This window comes from Coffea arabica, chromosome 3c (genome assembly GCF_036785885.1).
Source record: "Coffea arabica cultivar ET-39 chromosome 3c, Coffea Arabica ET-39 HiFi, whole genome shotgun sequence".
Taxonomy (NCBI): domain Eukaryota; kingdom Viridiplantae; phylum Streptophyta; class Magnoliopsida; order Gentianales; family Rubiaceae; genus Coffea; species Coffea arabica.
This window is the reverse complement of record NC_092314.1, coordinates 17,840,077-17,856,014: the sequence shown is the minus strand read 5'-3', so window position 1 is coordinate 17,856,014 and position 15,938 is coordinate 17,840,077. Positions and strand designations below refer to the sequence as shown.

At 40.8% G+C, this 15,938-nt stretch overlaps 1 long non-coding RNA gene across 1 annotated transcript; it reads right to left on the bottom strand.

Moving 5' to 3' along the window:
• Window positions 1-1,080: 1,080 nt before the first annotated feature.
• On the bottom strand, window positions 1,081-2,201 carry LOC113734830 (uncharacterized). The gene is made up of 2 exons (XR_011841626.1): window positions 2,068-2,201; window positions 1,081-1,745 (listed from the first exon to the last, which is right to left on the bottom strand). It is a non-coding gene; the product is annotated as an uncharacterized lncRNA (long non-coding RNA).
• Between the last annotated feature and the right edge of the window lie 13,737 nt (window positions 2,202-15,938).

Here is a 15,938-nt window from a genome sequence, read left to right as displayed (position 1 = left end):
TAGTGAATATACATGTTTGGTTGTTATTTCTGTTTCATTTACGTTTTGCTAGTTTGTATGCATAGGGATGGATAAACTATTTATGCTTGTTAGTGATATTTTCTTGGTTATTCCATCTTAATTCTTGAGCAAGTTATTTAACACTTTTGTTATTACAATCACGATTAATTGATCATTAATGGTGATTATCTAAAGGTGTTGTTTTATCAATGAAAGTTGTGATTTAACATTAGTTCGTGGAAGTGTTCAACTTAGGGAGTATTCTCACGAAAGGAGGAAAAAACCTTTGTGGCTTTAACAAATAACTTCATAGATTCTATGAGTTTATAGATAGTTTCTTTATCACTAAACATAGGTGAGGGATAGTTATATGTATGGTTGGTACATTAGCGAAAGCGAATGTCACATATATTAGAAAATTAGCCATGAGTTAGTCAAGATAATCAACTCATTTAATGGGTTATTTTCACTTGTAAGAGTAGTTAAAGATTATATAACCCTAGGCACATTTCCTTGTTATTTTACTACTTTTATATTTGTAAATTAGATTTACTTGTTTTAATTGTGACAATCTAAATAATAGAGGAGTTCGAATCACTCCAATAATTGACAATCTTCTCCTTGGGGTTGACACTCCAGCATTCCCTATACTCGTGTACAACCTGTGCACTTGCAGCAGTGAAAGTTTGGATTATATTTAAAATTTGAAAATAATTAAGGTTCAAACTCCCCACGCATCAGGAATATTGGAGTCAGTTAGCTTTGAAAATTAACTACTACTAATTATTGAGTTGGAAGACAAATTAACATGTGGAGTCATTGATAAGTGTTAGAATTAAAATTTTTTAAAATTTAAAGTATAATGCATCAAGAATTTATTATGTATTTTTCTAGGCTAGTTAAAAAGTATATATGAATATTTTTGAAGTATACAGACTACAGAAGCTTTTTTGTGTTATCCATATAAACATTGTGTTGTGCAAGTATAATAAAAATATTCACTGACTAGGAAAATTCGTATAAGTAAAGCATTTCCACCAAAAAAAATTCTTGAGCAAAGATAAAGAGAAAAGACCAACATTCAGATCTCTAAATGGCAATCCATTCAAACCCTTGATAGCATCCAAAATATCCATTTAAAGGACTTTAGTTCCTTTCTCAGGAAGGAACAGGATTGGGTTTACTGAATTATTTTACACTGTAAAGACATGGGACGATGAAGAAGCACGTATATACATATATTGAACATTCTGCACGTCTTGTATCAATCACACTAAATTCTAGCAAGTCCAAGGTACAGAAGTTTCTGATGTAACTGAGATAGAGATCATCAAGTGTCGTAGATGATCAAGTAGATTTATTTATTCAACATGACAACAACACAAGAAGGGCAGTCGAGCTGAGTACTCATTACATGCCTCCCCTGTTGATTCTACACCAAGTCAAAGAGAAGCTCCACGAGTCTTTTTACACATAGAGGAAATCAACCATCAAGACAAACACAACATATTAAGGTAATAATATAGGTGTTACGGATCTCACATCCTTATTGACTTAGCTTTAATTTTTAACCTCATCTCCAAATTCAACATTAGGGGTCTTCTCAGCAGGTGGACAGCATCTAAAGCAATAACGTCCCAAAATGCGGCAACAACCAAATGCGCAAACATATCCGGCTACAGGATACTGATGAGCCTCACCTGAGCTGGCATCGTGGACACCAGTGGCCTTCGTGGTCTCCTGATCTGTTTCAACACATAAGGAGACTAACTGTTAGGAGATTTACCTTATGCTGCAAAATAAGGTGACTGGCCAGGCGGAAAATTTGCAAGATATATGCAAAGAAAAGAATACTGTGGATTAAACAGAACAGTCTAGGCATATAAGATGTTGCGACTAGGATATGAATCATTTTGCATTATAGTCTACTCAATAAATTAGAATTAGAAGTATTTAATTTGACGTTAATTTGATCACTTCCCAATAATAAGTCTGCTAGGCTTCATTCATTTGAGTGTTCAGGTGCAGCCAAAAATATAAAAGAGAAAGAAAAAAAAAACAGGGTACCTGCTGTTGTTACATCAGAGGAAATGAGGAGTACAAGTGCGAAAAGAACACCAAAAAGAAAGAGCAAATTTTTTGAAGACGCCATTTGATCACAATCACACTCAAAATATAAATGACGTGCAAAATTTGTTGATATCTAGTGACAAGTGCATTGAGCTAAAGCCCTATTTATAAGAACTAGGATGGGAACACTATGTCTTGTGTGGAGGAAATATTTTAGGGATAATTTCCTGAGGTTTCTAATACTTTAGCTAGAACCCTTCTTGTTTCCAAGTTTCCAACATCAGATTGACTTTTATTGATGTTGATGGGACCTAATGTCAATATCATCAAGGACAAATTCACCGTAATACCTCACTGAAATAGCTTTTTAAACACTATTTTAGAAGCAAAATATCATCTACAAATTTACCTACATACCCTCAAAACTTGGTGCCAAAATTTAACAACTTTTACTAAAACTAATTTCTTCTGTTGGTTGGTGAGCTGGAGAAGAGCTTTAGGAGCTGAACTTTAACCTCCAGAAATCTTTCATTGGGTGAAGGAAGATTGCTGCAAAAGGTGGGTTTTAGCCATATTCCTTGACAACTATAAATGAAATTTCAGAGTTATTAGCCATAGTCCATGGGTCAATGTCATTAATTCTCAAATTAGGTGCTATATCTTGATTGAAATTTCAGAGTCGCAGGTTGTAGTGCACAGGCATCAGGGCAGCCAGGCTCTCTCGTCCTATTGTTTTCCTTCCTTCTGCAAATTAATTCTTAGCCAAGTTCCTCGTTGGATCGTACTCTACATCACATTATATGTCTGGCATACAACTTGAATAGCAAATTGTTAGTGATTCGTAGACCATAGGTACCCTTTATCGTGTGATACTCTTTAATTTGCGAAGTTAATACACCTTGAAGACCAGGAACTTGAACTCATTGGACAATGCAAGACAAAATGCCGCTAGAAACTTCTGAATTTGTGTAGAAATTATTCGTATGAAATTTTTCAGGATTCAAAAAAAAATCCTACGACATAGAGAAGGCTGTACACATATCCACTCCAGCCGTCATCAATTGCCTCCGAAAATGACATATACAGATTTCTTGTCCTTGAATTCCACCTTGATTGTTTCTTCAGCCTTATCCACCGTCTTATAGATAACCAATCTGTGGCTCATCATTCTTTCTTATCAATTCTATATATAATCGCCTTAACAACCATATCCTCTCCAGTACATAAAGAGTGATCAACTAACAGTTCAGCCACTTCTTTTGACCGAATTCTGAAAGGCTTTGTCAACTTGAACTTTGATGGTCTAATCAGGCAATGGACTGAAGTGTGATCTTTCAGAAGTTTCAAAACAGTTGCATGGCTGTGGACAAATCTTTGTTACAGTTTTTTCCTCTATCCAGTGTCTCTTTAATTACTCATATTTTTCTTAATATATTCAGCATAAGTATATTGGTTACTATGTTAAATGCACTTCTAGGTAAGTATACTCTTGGTGGGTTTACAGTCTACTAGAAGAAAGCATCAATTAGTTTTATTAGTTGGTAAAGTTTTTTCTCTTGAGTCCCTTGCACGGTCGGCTGAGGGTTTCCTTGTCAACAAAAACACAAAAGGTTTGTTCTCTTGATTTCAAATTTCCCTAGCATCTTGACTAAATGAATTCAAATCAAAACTCAGGGAAAATTTGAGCATTCTTGTTCAGTATCAGCCTGTCAGACTTATTCCTTCACTTTAAATATATAAATAAAAGATTACAATTGTACATTTCTTGAAATTATACCACTAGGCCATGTTGAAACTAACTAAATAGTAATGTGTATTTCATGATGTATTCAATTAGTAATTACAAACTCCAGAAGCCTTGAATTCAAACAAAGATACAGTCACAAAAATAGATATCTTCCAATTTAAGCACCAAGCATACAACTGCATTACCAATACATATAGTACTAAAGCAATGTAGAGTCAAAAATTTTCTCATTCATTTAGTTATTGATTTTTATTTCTCAGAATTACCTTGTTTAAAATCTTCTAAATATTTTCTCATTTATTTAGTTATTGATTAGTCGTATCTTTCTTGCACACATACTATTTGCCGAATATATTTTCGACCTCAATGGACAGCAGCCAAAAGTACAAAAAGGATAACCATCGCACTATTGACACAATCGAGAATGTAGCATTTGTATTTCAAATTTCTGCTCTTATGTTCTCTTCCTTGTTTGATAAATTTTTTGCTTTTTTTTTGTTTTGTTTTTTGGATCTATCCAATTCTATCACAAAATCTTGCTGACCAACAGCTTTCTTCATCTTCTACATTGGAGTAGTTGTAATATTACTCTATCCTATTCATTTATCAAAATCAGGGTTTGGTGTACAATATCCTGTCTTGAGAGCTGCCAAAATAAAGGAAGACCTTCACAACTACTACTTTGTCCTTCAGCTAAGTTAGACGTCCTCTAACTTGGTAACATTTTTAGGTTAGGGTATTCTATTGTGTAAGATGTTCCTTGTCATCATATGAAAATCCTTTCTGTATTGGTTGAGTTGTTCTGTTTATATTTTAAAAAACATGCTTGTTATTCCACATGCATTCCACTTCAGCTGCAGTTGGAAGCACAGGGGTTTTGCACATTCACAGATACCAAAATGTTTTCGATGCAACATATTACTAACTGAAAATATCCCTGGCCTTGAAAGAGGCACTCATTGCAAGTTGTGTGCAATTTTAGCACTTTCTGTTTGAATATACAAAAATTCCATACATTAATTCAAGCTTGCAATCATTTTAAATCGTTAACTGCGTTGGAGTTTTTTTTATTCATGTCAATAATTCAAATTAGCTCATAATTCATTTAGCGTTTGTGTATATGGAACATTTTTAGGTAAACTATTCATAATTCCCTTACGCTTTTGTATGATACCAAGCAAATTGAGGAAAAGAGAAAGAGAACACCAATCTGAGGAAAGGAGGAGCACAAGTGCGAACAGAACACCAATCAAATTCCACCGGTAGATGATAGATGATAAGATCGAAAATGTAGGACCATTGTCAAGAGCTGTCAGCTAAAGCCTTGTGCATGAAATCTGAAGGGTTTCGTTGGGAGGTAGAAATCAAAGTAGGACATAGACGGAAATGGTTGCCTATTCAACGTTGGAAGTATATGACATGCAAGTTGTAAAGCCCAACTTGCATAATTTTAATGGCATAGGTGCGTCACGCTTGACATTCTTTATAGTTTCTACTTCTACTCTCCTCAAGCTGAAAACTCTCATCTCAATTTCCTCCTCATGTGATAGGTGCATGTCTGTACATGTTCCCCCACGACAAGAATAACGAATCAATTGCCATAATTGCATTTGAATTTTCTCAGCTAGTGATAACTTGTATAGTTTTGATTTTTCTGCCCTCGGTTCCAGTCTACTTCTAGATTTATTAACTGAAAAAAAAATAGAAGAAGAAAGAACAAATTGAATCTTATTTAATTAAATTCTTAGTCAAGATATCCGTAGTAGGCATAATTATCTCTATCGAAATGAATGAAGCTTACTAGCACGTGATCGTTATCCTCTGTTGCAATTCTCTTGTTCAAACTCCGAACTACGGATTCAGGGCATGTTTAGTAATTAGTTTCAACTCCATAATATAATATGGACACTAAGTCTAATAGTTGTAGATATTAACACGACAAATATCGGTTGTGAAACTCCGTACTTTTGGATTTACAATATAAGTGTATAAGTTTAATATTTTGTGGGTTTTGGGATATAATTTTTAATTTTAGAGGGAAAAATGCTAGAAGTAGTAACTTATGAGAAGCTAGGTATATTTATGTGTCAGGTATATATTGTAATAGTTCTTTTATAACCGAAAACCAATAAGCCAGAAATTTATAGAAAAGCAATGAATGATGAGAGTGAATCAAGTGTTCAATGTGACAGCCCCACCTTCCCCTAAGGCGAACCAAAGAGGTTAGCGGACTGCCTGCCCAACTCTCGCCAGGACTAACGGTGCAGTATAAAGCGATCTATCACGTTCTGAAACTTATAATACGCGCAAACAAGGCAAAAGGGCAAAATAACCCAAAATAAAAGAAATGAAATCCAGGGTCGGCCATGAATAGTAACCGACCCATCCCAAAACCCAACCAAACACCGAAATACATATACAACATAACATTAACCATTTACAAGCCACAATGGCATTTAAAAGTGATACAAAAGTAACTACATATGTGGGTTGCCAAAACAAAAGTGAAAACGGCCCTAATGATACATTTAGGGTCCCATTTTATATACAATACCAAAAGAGGCATTCATCTAGTTCATTCGGTAACCATTTAACAAAATTCATTCCAAAAGAGTCATATTCCTGTAAGGAAAACAAAAGAAACGGGGTGAGCTAAATGCCCAGTGAGAATACCACCATAGCAACTAATATCACATAAGCATAACCGTTCAGTTCAAGTATGCAAGTAAGAAGTAAATCAAATCAGTGAAAGGATACGGATGGCTCTCAAGAGCCCATTTCCTCGCATATATTCTTGATCCAACCTCATTGACCCTCCATCAATGTAAAAAAATAACCAACCGTAGACAACTCTTTACTTCCATTCCTTCCACCCAACATTCCCCAACCGGGCCCGCACTCCATTCAGTCATTTTGGTAATACTCGAGTTTACCGGAATCAAGAGTCTCATTACTACAAGATTCCCCAGTACAGTCCCCGTGGCATGTCAATTATCACGACCAAACCCTCGCCGGCTCGATCCAATTGACTACCTAACGGAGTTGAGCTCAGTGATACAGTAAGGTCATTGGACATTCGTCCAAACCACACCAAATCAGTTTCCATGAAATGGAATGCAATAACTCATATATCAAGTTCAGTAAGACAGTGAAACGGTAGACAATCAGTGATACGATCAAAAGGGGTGAGGGCGGTCAAGTACACCCTCACCTTAATCAATTACAATATCCAAATAAGCCTTCAAGGCAACACAACCACATATAGCAAAGCCACATTAGAACATTTAAGTGAGTAGTATACTCACCAACCACGTAAGTGATGTTTCATACACCGTGGTCACCAATCCGTCGAGCACTACCGTCACGCCCTAGAATCATGCAAACAAATGCAATGAGACTCGATAACGAGTCATATAGCAATGCCAATCATAACCCCCAATAGGGTTTATATGCATAAATAAGCATTATTGGTAACCAGAAATTAAGAAATGACTTCAGCTTAAGCCTTAACAAAGAAACCGTATTTGACCTCAATATGCGGTAATGGCACCAAATTCACTACGGTTATCGGATGGGGTGTAAGACCCACCATTTCGAAGCTAAGAAACAGGGCTACAATATTGTAGAAGGCCTCTCAGTCCAAATCCTAGCACAACTAGGTCAAAAATGCAGAATACCAAATCCAGAACCGTAATTACAGGTTTACAAATCACACTATGCTGTAATTAACACAACTCAGTCTATACAGGTCCAAATACCGAAATTCCAAAGGCATATGGTATCTAGGACATCAAGCTACATTTCATCAGAAGACACCAACAATAAAATCCAAACCAATCCCAGTCAAAATGGCCAATTACAAGTGCAGTTTTCGCATTCTGATCAACCCAGAACAGCAACAGTAAAATCGACATATCTCACTCTACACTAATCCAAATGACCTGAAATTTTGCAGGCACTTCAAAATCATCAATACCTACAACTTTCATGTTTTGAGCAAAATCCAATTCGGCCTCTAACCCTATGATCTAAAACCGGACAGAATTAGGGGTTTTGAAACCCTAACATTTCACAATTCACTCCAAAGCCAAAATTAGTTGCTATTATCCCTAATTCACACCTACTAGAGTCTTTCCCCCTCATTATCAACCATCATAGATGATCACAACATCACATTCATATTAAATCAGAAAATTCCCCAAAAAAATAAAAACTTCACTACATCACTTCAAATCAAGAAATAAATCACATAATCCATCACTTTAGGTCCCATTAGGCACCATTTAAGCATCATTAAGTGTAGTAGGATGTTTAATCATCACTTACCTAGGAAACAAGAGAAGAGGAGTTGTAGACCACCTTAGCTCTTCAAGAAAACTTCACCAAACCAACCACTATCACCAACTAGAAAGATTTTATGGAGTAGAAATGGATGTAAGCAAATGTTTTTGGGTGATTTGCACCAAGTAGTAGCTAGAACTTGAAGAGTTTCTTCTTCCTTCCTTGCTCAAGATGGCCGGCCAACAAGAGGTAAGAAATGGTAATTTTTTGTGAATTTTAAAGATATTTAATCAAATGGGTCAAAAGTCAAAAAAATGAATAGTGTTTCTTAAGTCATGTCCACTCTAATGGTGACAAGTGTCACCTCATTAAATGCAATCTTATCTTTTCTTTTTCCTCTCACATCAATCATATCACACACTCTACTTATCTCTTAGCACCCGATAAATTTCACACAGCATCCAGAATTTAACCTAATTGGCCGAATTTTTCCGAACTTTTCGCACTAGTGGGTCCCACGTCCGTCCCACGTCCGTTATTTATCCTCAATTTTTCAAAAACTCTTCAATACTAGAAAAATTATCTAAAAACTATATTTGCTCATAAAATCCACCAAGAAAATATTTCTAAGCCAGAAAACGCAGAAAACATGCTATTCAAGCGGTTAAACCCTAGGAAAATAATTAGGGTTTTACGGGTTCTCACACTCTCTCCCCCTTAAAAGAATTTCGTCCTCGAAATTTCTCACCTTAATTCCCGAAAAGGTTTGGGTATTTCTTTCGCATTTCCTCTTCCATCTCCCAGGTAGCTTCCTCAACTCCGTGGTTTCTCCATAGCACCTTCACTAGCGGAATCCGCTTGTTTCTGAGCTCTTTGACTTTTCGATCGAGCACTTGGACCGGTTTCTCTTCATAGGCCAGTGATTCATCTACTTCGATATCCTCCGGTTGCAATACATGGGATGGGTCAGGATGGTACTTCTTTAGCATCGAGACGTGAAATACATCGTGGATTCGAGAGAGACTGGACGGTAGTTCCAATCGATACGCGACCGCTCCTACCCTCTGGAGGATCTTGTAGGGTCCGACGTACCGTGGTTGAAGTTTCTTTCCTTTGCCCGCTGTGAGACTTCGTAAGGGTGTGATCTTGAGAAATACGTAGTCTCCAACTTCAAACTCCAAGTCTTTTCTTCGGTTATCCGCGTAGCTCTTTTGTTGACTCTGAGCTGTTTGAAGTCGTTGCCGTATCAACTTGACCTTCTCGTGAGCCTCTTCCATCCATGGAATAGTTGCCGGGTCCAGTGCTTTCTTTTCGTCAACTTCGTCCCAGTAAATCGGTGACCGGCACTTGCGTCCGTAGAGAGCTTCGTACCGAGCCATTTGAATCGACGAATGGAAGCTATTGTTGTACGCGAACTCCACCAAGGTCATGTGCTGTCCCCAGTTGCCACCAAAGTCCAGAATGCAAGTTCGTAGCATGTTCTCGAGAGTTTGAATGGTCCGTTCCGACTGGCCATCCGTCTGAGGATGATAGGTCGTGCTCAAATTGAGTTTAGTCCCCAGAATTTCTTGAAACTTCTGCCAAAATCGAGATACAAACCGTGGATCCCAATCGGAGACGATGCTCACAGGAACACCGTGTAGCCTTACTATCTCGTCCATGTACAGTCGGGTCAGTTTGTCCATTGAATATTTCATGTTCACCGGCAAGAAATGGGCCGATTTGGTTAATCGATCAACGATCACCCAAACGGCATCATGTCCCCTTTGCGTCCTCTGTAATCCTGAAACAAAGTCCATTGTGATGTTTTCCCACTTCCATTCGGGTATCTCCAAGGGTTGTAACAAACCCGATGGTTTTTGATGCTCTGCTTTCACCTGTTGGCAAATGAGACATTTCTGCACGTACTGAGCGATTTCCCTCTTCATATTGTCCCACCAATAGGTTCCTTTCAGGTCTTGATACATCCTGCTGCTGCCCGGATGGATTGTATACTTGGACCGATGAGCTTCCTCCAGAATTTCCGTTTTCAACGATTCTTCCTTCGGTACCACTATTCGGTTTCGATATTTCAAAATGCCTTCAGGACTCAAATTGAAGTCCGTAGTTTCTCCCTTTTCCACTTTCTCGCTCCACTTCCGTACCATTAAATCTTCTTTTTGTGCCTCTTTTATGCGTTCCAGTAGAGCGGAGGTCACCCTAACATTACTAAATATCACCTTATGGCTCCCAAGACAGGGTCTCCACTCGCACACGGATTCTAATAAATCCCACTCCTTAATCATCAACCCTGCTACTTGCACCTTACGGCTCAAAGCATCTGCTACCACATTTGCCTTTCCCGGATGGTAATTGATTGTGCAGTCGTAATCTTCCAGGAATTCCATCCACCTTCGTTGCCTCATGTTCAATTCCTTCTGGGAGAAAAGGTACTTAAGACTTTTGTGATCCGAATACGCTTCGAAAGTCACCCCATATAGGTAATGCCTCCACTTTTTCAGTGCAAAGACAACTGCAGCTAGTTCCAGATCGTGAGTCGGATAGTTCTGCTCGTGAAGCTTCAATTTTCTAGAGGCAAACGAAATCACATTCCGGTTCTGCATCAAAACGCACCCCAGGCCTTCTCGCGACGCGTCCGCATAAACCGCAAACCCGTCCACTCCATTTGGCAAGACCAGTACCGGAGCCATGGTCAATCTTTTCTTTAATTCCTGAAAACTTGTTTCGCATCGGCCGTTCCAGATAAACTGGCCATGCTTCTTCGTCAGGTCAGTTAGAGGTCCTGCTAATTTGGAAAAATCTTTAATGAACCTTCGGTAGTATCCAGCTAGCCCTAGAAAGCTGCGAATTTCCGTGGGGTTTTCTGGCCTCTTCCAATTTGTCACGGCCTCTACCTTCGCCGGGTCCACCGAAATACCTTCGTGGGAGATCATGTGACCTAAAAATGCTACTTTCTCCAACTAGAACTCGCATTTACTAAACTTGGCGTACAGCTGATGTTCCCTCAATGTCTGCAACACCACTCTCAAATGCTCCTCATGCTCCTCGCGTGTCTTAGAGTAGACCAAAATGTCATCAATGAACACCACGACAAATCGGTCTAGATAGGGTTTAAAAACCCGATGCATTAGGTCCATAAAGGCGGCGGGAGCATTGGTCAGTCCAAAGGGCATAACGGCGAACTCGTAATGCCCGTATCTTGAGTTGAAAGCAGTTTTCGGAATGTCCTCCATCCTAATCAACAACTGATAGTATCCCTGCCGGAGGTCCAACTTGGAGAAGACCACTGCTCCTTGCAGCTGGTCAAACAACTCGTCGATGTGAGGCAGTGGATACTTATTCTTGATGGTTACGTTGTTCAGCCCCCGGTAATCAATGCACATCCTCAAGGTTCCGTCCTTCTTCTTCACAAATAGGACAGGAGCTCCCCAAGGAGACCCACTCTCGTGAATGAATCCCCGCTCCAAAAGATCTTGTAATTGCAACTTAAGTTCCTTAAGTTCTGCAGGCGCCATTCGGTAAGGGGTTTTCGAGATAGGTGCGGTTCCAGGCAACAGGTCTATTCGAAATTCTATCTCTCTTTCCAGAGGTAAGGCTACTAACTCATCAGGAAATACATCCGGAAATTCCCTCACTATGGCCACGTCTTCCACTTTTAACTTATCCGTAGGGGTATTAATTAAAAAGGCCAAAAATCCTTGCGCCCCTCGACTTATCAGTTTCCTAGCTCGAATGCCCGAAATTAGAGCGGATGAGGCTAACCTACCCCTTATATCCAATCTCAAAGTTGCCTCACCAGGAATGCGAAACTCTACTACTTTCGTTTTACAATCCAGTTGGGCGTTATATTTGGCTAGCCAGTCCATACCCAGAATCACATCGTACCCCTTAATGGACAAGCTAATCAGGTCTCCTAAAAAACTCCTTTCACCTACCCATACCTCGCAATCCCTATAAACCATACTAGTCACCAAACGTTGATTTCCCGTAGGTGTACTAACTTCTAGGTCATATGGTAAACTAGCAGATTTTATATCGATGCCACACATGAAATCAGGGTTAACAAACGAATGAGTGGCACCAGGATCAATTAAAACTTTGGCAAAGCGGTGGAAAATAGGGATCGTACCTTCTACAACCTCAGAAGATTCTGGAACCTGATGGGGCTCTAAGGAATACACCCTAGCCGGCACCTTAGGTTTGGACCCATCTCCCTTCGCTGGTCCAATATTGGCCCTCGACGATGGTTGGCTCCCCTTTCCGTCTTGTTTCTGGACCGGGCAAGTAGCTAATTGATGGTCCGTACTTCCACACCGCAGGCACTTACCCTATTTCCTCCAGCAATTATCCTCAGTGTGGTTTGCCTTCCCACAGTGCCCACAGGGACCGCGAGGTGCCGAAGCCGAGCCACTCTGAGCAATTCCCCTCTGTCCTCGCCCAGCTTGACCACCCCTAAACGGAGTCCCTCTGCCTGAACCCGATTGTCGGCCACCACCCGTTCCTCGTCCAAATTTCGAGGGAGTACTCCTCTCACCTTATCCAGACGTACTCCCAGGAAAACCACGCTTCTTAGCCTGGAAGTTTCGGACCTGCAGCCGTGCACTTTCAACTCGTTGGGCTTTTTCCATTGCCTCGCTAAACGTAGTGATTTGAGCCGCCGCGAGGTCTTTCTGGATCTCAACGTTCAAACCCTGGATAAAGCGCCTCACCCGTCGTTGCTCAGTCATGATTAACTCCGGCGCAAACTTGGACAGGCGGGTGAATTGACTCTCATATTCCGCCACCGTCTGAGTCCCTTGGCGAAGCCTTATAAACTCGTCCTCCTTCCTCTCCTGGACTAGAGGAGGAAAAAATTTTGCATTAAATTCTCGGATGAAGTTCACCCAAGTCCTGGGTGTCTGCTCCCGCTCCCATTTCTGTCTAATTACGTTCCACCAGGAACGGGCCGCGCCCTCAAGCTGGAACACGGCAAAAGTGACCTGCCGTTCGTCAGGGTAGTGTAGGGCCGCGAATATATCAACCATTTTCTCAAGTCATTTCTCAGCAACGTCAGGGTCAGGTCCCCCAACAAACTTTGGCGGGGAAAACTTTTGAAAACGTTCTAGAGCTCTATCTTCGCTCTCAATATGATGGCCAGGGTTTCCGGGGTTAGAATTTGGGTTCTGGCCCTGTTGTTGCACTACTTGTGCCAGTAGGTTTGTCATTTGCTGCATAGCAGCGGCTATATCTGCGGTTCAGGATTGGGTCCAGTAGAGGTTTCCCCCGTTTCCCTAACCGGTGCGGGTTGTCTAATACCGCGCCCGCGTCCCCGGCCACTCCGTGTACCTTCCATAAGTTTCACTCGGTCTAGGCAAAAGCACTAAACCAAAGCAGTAACAAAGCACGTAAGTAATACGCAAAACTTTCACATTAACACATATTGATACATTTCAAACATGATCACAAGCACATATATACAAGCCAGACAAGATCAAGCCACACACATATATACAATCAGTCAAGTCAAGTACGGCCAAGGCACGTACGTACATAAACGATCCCCCCGAGGATTGGCCTATCAAAAGAGATTTACACGTAGCTAACCCAACATCCAAAACGGTTAGCTAAGGCTCTATCCCTATCCCTATGTACATACAAAACCACCAACTATCCAAAAAAAAGCCTAAGAATCAAGGCCTAGTCAGTCGCTGGGCTCTGGGACCCAGGCGACGGGGTAGACTCCTCCCCCGCCTCGGACCCCGCACAGGAGTCCTCGTCGCTCACTCCCTCCACTACCTCCGAACAGAGGTTCAGGATTGCAGCGGCTCGATTCCTCACCTTTCGAGCCCTCTTAGACTCGCGCTCACGCGCCTTCCTAAGCTGGGCACAGAGATCATCAACTCTATCCTCAGCCTCTAGTACATCGTACTTCAGACCCTCGATCCTCTTAGCTTGCCCCTCGTTGGCCGCCCTCAACTGATTCACCTCAGCCTCAAGCTTGGCAATAGCTTTTGCCAGCTCCTTCCTTTCCTTCACAACCGCCAAAACGTTTGCATTCGGGTAAGCATAAGTGTGGCGGCACTCGCAGTGTCTACGGCGATTAGCCGGACTCCAACGTAGAACGGCCCCCTTTGGCCGGATCTGGTACTTAATCATCGGGAGCGCTACACGGGGTCGCTTGCCCGCAGGGCCATCACTAGGTCCACTGGATCTGTCCATCCTACACCAAAAGTGTAAATAAGCATCAATAAGTTTAAAGACCATAAACAATAAATCCTCAAATCAAGCAGTCCTATAACACCCAGGCTAGTTCAAACCTAGGCTCTGATACCACCTGTGACAGCCCCACATTCCCCTAAGGCGAACCAAAGAGGTTAGCGGACTGCCTGCCCAACTCTCGCCAGGACTAACGGTGCAGTATAAAGCGATCTATCACGTTCTGAAACTTATAATGCGCGCAAACAAGGCAAAAGGGCAAAATAACCCAAAATAAAAGAAATGAAATCCAGGGTCGGCCATGAATAGTAACCGAACCATCCCAAAATCCAACCAAACACCGAAATACATATACAACATAACATTAACCATTTACAAGCCACAATGGCATTTAAAAGTGATACAAAAGTCACTACATATGTGGGTTGCCAAAACAAAAGTGAAAACGGCCCTAATGATACATTTAGGGTCCCATTTTATATACAATACCAAAAGAGGCATTCATCTAGTTCATTCGGCAACCATTTAACAAAATTCATTCCAAAAGAGTCATATTCCTGTAAGGAAAACAAAAGAAACGGGGTGAGCTAAATGCCCAGTGAGAATACCACCATAGCAACTAATATCACATAAGCATAACCGTTCAGTTCAAGTATGCAAGTAAGAAGTAAATCAAATCAGTGAAAGGATACGGACGGCTCTCAAGAGCCCATTTCCTCGCATATATTCTTGATCCAACCTCATTGACCCTCCGTCAATGTAAAAAAATAACCAACCGTAGACAACTCTTTACTTCCATTCCTTCCACCCAACATTCCCCAACCGGGCCCGCACTCCATTCAGTCATTTTGGTAATACTCGAGTTTACCGGAATCAAGAGTCTCATTACTACAAGATTCCCCAGTACAGTCCCCGTGGCATATCAATTATCACGACCAAACCCTCGCCGGCTCGATCCAATTGACTACCTAACGGAGTTGAGCTCAGTGATACAGTAAGGTCGTTGGACATTCGTCCAAACCACACCAAATCAGTTTCCATGAAATGGAATGCAATAACTCATATATCAAGTTCAGTAAGACAGTGAAACGGTAGACAATCAGTGATACGATCAAAAGGGGTGAGGGCGGTCAAGTACACCCTCACCTTAATCAATTACAATATCCAAATAAGCCTTCAAGGCAACACAACCACATATAGCAAAGCCACATTAGAACATTTAAGTGAGTAGTATACTCACCAACCACGTAAGTGATGTTTCATACACCGTGGTCACCAATCCGTCGAGCACTACCGTCACGCCCTAGAATCATGCAAACAAATGCAATGACACTCGATAACGAGTCATATAGCAATGCCAATCATAACCCCCAATAGGGTTTATATGCATAAATAAGCATCATTGGTAACCAGAAATTAAGAAATGGCTTAAGCTTAAGCCTTAACAAAGAAACCATATTTGACCTCAATATGCGGTAATGGCACCAAATTCACTACGGTTATCGGATGGGGTGTAAGACCCACCGTTTCGAAGCTAAGAAACAGGGCTACAATATTGTAGAAGGCCACTCAGTCCAAATCCTAGCACAACTAGGTCAAAAATGCAGAATACCAAATCCAGAACCGTAATTCCAGGTTTACAAAT